This window comes from Octopus bimaculoides, chromosome 3, assembly GCF_046866305.1.
Source record: "Octopus bimaculoides isolate indiv1 chromosome 3, ASM4686630v1, whole genome shotgun sequence".
NCBI lineage: Eukaryota > Metazoa > Mollusca > Cephalopoda > Octopoda > Octopodidae > Octopus > Octopus bimaculoides.
Window position 1 is genome coordinate 126,747,576 of NC_142930.1, and position 5,000 is coordinate 126,752,575.

The window sequence follows — 5,000 nt, forward strand, 5'->3', positions numbered from 1 at the left end:
TACACCACACACACACATTTTATATTGTCCGCTGCATAGCACTAACATGGGATCTATTTCAAAACGGGGGCACCTGTTTTCATTTATGTTTTATGTAGTGTTTTTGGTACCGAAAGACTTTCAAATTTCGTATACTTATCTATTTTGTGTTATAGAACAGAAAAAAATTTTTGTATTCGAATTTATTTCATGTAAAAAATTGTCTTATTTCGATAATTTCTACTAATCACTGACGTCTATTCAATTGAAAACAGTTAGCGCTGTAACGGTGTATATCGTATTAATCCCCTAACCCTAACCCTAACTAGACTGTTAACCCTAACCCTAACCCTAACCCTAACCCTAAAACTAACCCTAACTCTAAAATCCGAACTCTAAAATTGTTACACACGTAGATACGCACAGCGTAATTTATTATATAAACAATATATGCGTATAAATTACGATTAAACCGGATGAAATATGTCACAGGGAATGACACATTCTACCAGTGTCCCAAGTTTCAAATTGTTTCGTTAAGAAAATACTGGTGCCCCCGTTTTGAAATAGATCCCTAACATGGGTCTGAATAGCAACATTGTATATGATGCAATATCTATTATCGTTTATGGCAGTGATCTCGCAGAAACGTTAGCACGCCGGGCGAAATGCTTAGCGGTATTTCGTTTGTTTTTACGTTCTGAGTTCAAATTCCGCCGAGGTCGACTTTGCCTTTCATCGATAAATTAAGTACCAGTTGCGTACTGGGTCGATGTGACCGGGCCTCGTGCCTAGAGTAGAAGAGGATATCTATTATCTTTTTTTTTTTTTTTGTCGTTTCAGGTATTAGACTGTGGCTACCTTGAAGCCTTGAAGAATTTTAATCAAGCGAATCAACCCCTGTACTGTTTTTTTTTCATAAGCGTGGCACAGGTAAGTTGCGGGGACGTAAACACCAACACCGGTTGTCAAGCGGTGGTGGAGTACAAATACAGACACAAAACCACACGCATACACACACACACACACACACACACACACACACACGTTCAACGAGCTTCTTTCAGTTTCCGTCCAGCAAATCCACTCATAAGGCTTTGGCTATAAGGAACTTATCCGAGGTGCCTCGCAGTGGGACTGAACCCAGAACCATGTGGAAGGGATACTAACTTCTTGCCACACAGCCACGCCTGCACATTATAAACATACAAATAATATGTGTCAATATAATTTGTCTCATATTTATGCATTAATTCAAAAAAATTCCGAGTGAGAGAGAGAGAGAGGGGGAAGTAGATTCTGTGACGTTCATGCTTTTCCTTACTTGAATCGTTCATGCTTTTCATAACTTTTCTTAACTTGAATTGTAAATTCAACCGAAATGAGCTTTCAGTAAAGCGTCACATGACGTCAGCTCTCAGAGATGTTATCTTGTGTTGACTTGTTCAACAACATTTTACGAGTAAACTGATATCAGTGACCTTTGATAAGCGAATAAAATTAACAAAGAAACATCATATAATAAAAGTATTTTACAAGCAGCCATTCCTGTCAGTAGCACGATGGCCGAGTGGTTAAGGCGTTGGACTTAAGTTCCAATGGACAAGTGTCCGCGTGGGTTCGAACCCCACTCGTGCTAGATGTACGGTGTATTTTTTTTTCTTTTAGTTTCTCGAATTGTAAAACGTCCACATATATATTTTTTTATTCATTTCATTTAGATCAGACATAGGCAATCTGTTTGAGACATGGCTGATTTCGGTGGAAATTGAACTAAGAACGTACAATTTAATTCCGGAACGAATGCCAGCGCGCTAACGATTTTATAAGCTCGTCGCCTTTAATGCAGGGATTTGTTATTATATCGATGTAAAGTTATAGAAATGATTATGTAGATGGAAGAAGTTTTTTGTGTTGCCTTGGCAGACAGTTTGAGTCACAAAGCTCAACTTCTTTGGCTATTTCATGCTTGTGTTTTATTAGAAATTGAATTTATATAAAAAGCAATATTCGTAGCCACTTCAACATGGATGTCCGTTCGAACGGACTCTACTGCGATTTTTTTAATCCCAAGAAGACATCTCTAGTTGATCAACGATGCAGAACTGCATCCGATAAATTGCGAGCATGGGGATCGGACCCCTACCACCTTCTAGCGATGGGACCAACAGACCAGTACTGGTTTCGGGCTATTTCTGCCACTTTTCAGTACTGGACACCTCGTCTGCTAGGGGAGATGTCCTCTTGAGCTTAAAAAATCGCAGTAGAGTCCGTTCGATTTATTGTCATTGAGGCTTACTGCTCTAATGGTTAAGGTCTGTCTCCTACCCTTCGAACTGTCTGGCCTGCTAAGATCTGCCTGAAGATTTCTCCCCCTCCAGCATAGCTCTCCTGGTCAATGGAGAACACAGGCACTTCACCGCGACAAGGCACTTGTTGAATTGGCCGTTGACTACACAGTAGTTCTTCCGCCCTTTGAAGGGAGGTAGGGAGGGAGGGAGGGAGGGAGATGGTTTATCGAAGATGAAGCTGAAACTTTTAAGTCACTCTCAAGTTTTTTTTTTCTTTGTTCTCTACGAAAAATATTGAGTAATCATCCAGTTTAAATTGTTTTTATATCTAGCTTGACATAAAAGAAAACACTACTGACACACTCCACACTCATCATCGCACATACACACAGACACAGACATATCAACTCACACGCAATGATCATATAAAATATAAATGTTACTGTTTAGCTTTGCACGCATGAAGCACGATGGCCGAGTGGTTAAGGCGTTGGACTTAATTTCCAATGGACGAATGTCCGCGTGGGTTCGAACCCCACTCGTGCTATTTCTATTTTTGTCCTTAGCGTAATATTGTTTTTATGACTTCATATTTAATAGCCTTAAAACGGGGGCAAAAAACACTACATAAAACATAAATGAAAACTGGTGCCCCCGTTTTGAACAAGATCCACCTTAAATTATTTGCAAAGTATTTTCTCTGTCTGTCTGTCTCCCCACTCTCTTTTTTCTCCTCTCTCTCTCTCTCTCTCTATCTCTCTCTCTCCCTCTCTCTCTCTCTCTCTCTCTCTCTCTCTCTCTCTCGCCATCACACACTTTTTGCTTTTCTGTTTCCCTCTGTCTGTCTCTCCCACTGCCTCCCCATCACCTCTCGCCCTCTCTTTCAGCCCTATCTGAAATTCAATGATTTATCAGTTTACTTTTCGTTTCCAGCTCTCTTTTAACTTGAGATTATTTCAGAGATAAAATTACTATTATAATTGTTGTTTTTCTTATTTTGGAAATTTCCCAAACCACCACATCTGCCTCGTTGCCACAACCACTCCTTGAGCTTATTTCATCTTCTGACTAACTGTTGCATTATACGAAAAGAAGAATAAAGGGAGAGTACACAACGTAGAACCAAATACCAAATTAATTGGACTAACTTCGAGCACCCAACTGGAACGACTAACGACTATAAAACAAAAAACAAACAACTTATAACTTTCGAACCTATATATGCATGTATGTACGTGTGTGTGTGTGTGTGTGTGTGTGTGTGTGTGTGTGTGTGCGTGTGTGTGTGTGTGTGTGTGTGTGTGTGTGTCTTTTATACGTTTCAGTTATTAATTAGATTGCGGCCATGCTGGGGCACCACCTTGAAGAATTTTTGGTACTATTTGTTCACTCTATTGTTGTCATCGTTGTCATTGTTGTTGTTGATGATGATGATGGTGGTGGTAGTGGTGGGGGCAGTAGCTGTGGTAGTAGAACTTTAAACTCAAAATTAAGATAATTTTTATTGACTTTTCTCTTGACTTAGCTAGTATTTTCTTGCTATCTTTATAATGATCACTTTTAGTATTGTCGTTGTTAGTGGTAGTTGTACCAGTAGAAATAGTACGTCGACGTATTAGAATTATTGTTTATTTAGCTTGGGTTGGAATATATTAAGTTCTTTTCTCTGATTTTTTTTTTTTTTTTTTTTTTTTTCAATTTCACTTGAACTGTGTAGTTTCTAGAATGGAAATATTATAAATATTTTCCGACCGCATGTTACTAGATGGTTACTCAAAGGTATCTGATGGAGATCTGGGTTTCTGATTTGCTATCGGTGCACACGTCAACGTTCTGGTAGTGCATTTCCAGTCTGAACTTGCTGAATAAATTCGGGTGGTTTGATGGTATCGAGGCGTTGGGGATGTTTTTTTTTTTTTTTTTTTGCATTTCGATACTGATGATATTTTTCCATCCGAAGCTTTTAACACCTAGCGGACTTTGGAGACGAAAAATCTGGTGACTTTTAAAAACTGTACAATCTCTGAATCGCTGTGTCCAACCTTTAAGGTCACAGCACGGCTCTTTATTTCTTGAGTAAGCTGAGTGCCTATTATTATTATTATTATTGAGTGAGCGAGCAGTGCATGCCGTCAAAGTGACACCGGGGTAAAATATACAAAGCCCAATATACCCATCATGACTACCTGTCTGATAAGGGTACACCAGGCACATGCATCACAACCATATGTGCGCGACATGGTGATCTCATATCAAGATAAACAGCGCATGACCTCGCAACTGGGGCCCAGCTAGAATTTTTTTCAGGTCGAGTAGCTCATCCCGCTCAAAAGGTCCCTGAATAAGGTTTGTTTAAGGATGTTGAGCAAAACACCCATGTTTCCAAAGGTGAATTATTCAAATCTCAGAGAATTCCTCTCAACACATGGCTATGATGCTCCCCCACTACTTCTGCTCATGATCAGAGATGCACATATCGTCAGTCACCAAGGAACATGCTCAACTGGTTACGGTCAAACAACTGACAAGCAAATCTGTGGTATTAAGCAGAATATTTGCTGTAGCCCATCTTTTATACCAAGACAAAACAACGTACATGATGACACTTCCAATCAATTAAGATCAGAAACCATGAGAGCCACTGCCTGGAACTGCATCAGGGCATTGGTAACGACAAAGTTTATTTAAAATCAGGAAATAAATTAAGTGTTATACATCCTCGAATAGCTT

At 39.4% G+C, this 5,000-nt stretch overlaps 2 non-coding genes across 2 annotated transcripts; both read left to right on the forward strand.

Annotated features, from left to right (window-relative positions):
* The first annotated feature begins 1,535 nt into the window (after positions 1-1,535).
* Trnal-uaa (transfer RNA leucine (anticodon UAA)) lies at positions 1,536-1,618 on the forward strand. The gene has a single exon. It is a non-coding gene; the product is annotated as a tRNA-Leu (tRNA).
* A 1,116-nt stretch (positions 1,619-2,734) lies between these two features.
* Positions 2,735-2,817, forward strand: Trnal-uaa (transfer RNA leucine (anticodon UAA)). The gene has a single exon. It is a non-coding gene; the product is annotated as a tRNA-Leu (tRNA).
* The last annotated feature ends 2,183 nt before the right edge of the window (positions 2,818-5,000 follow it).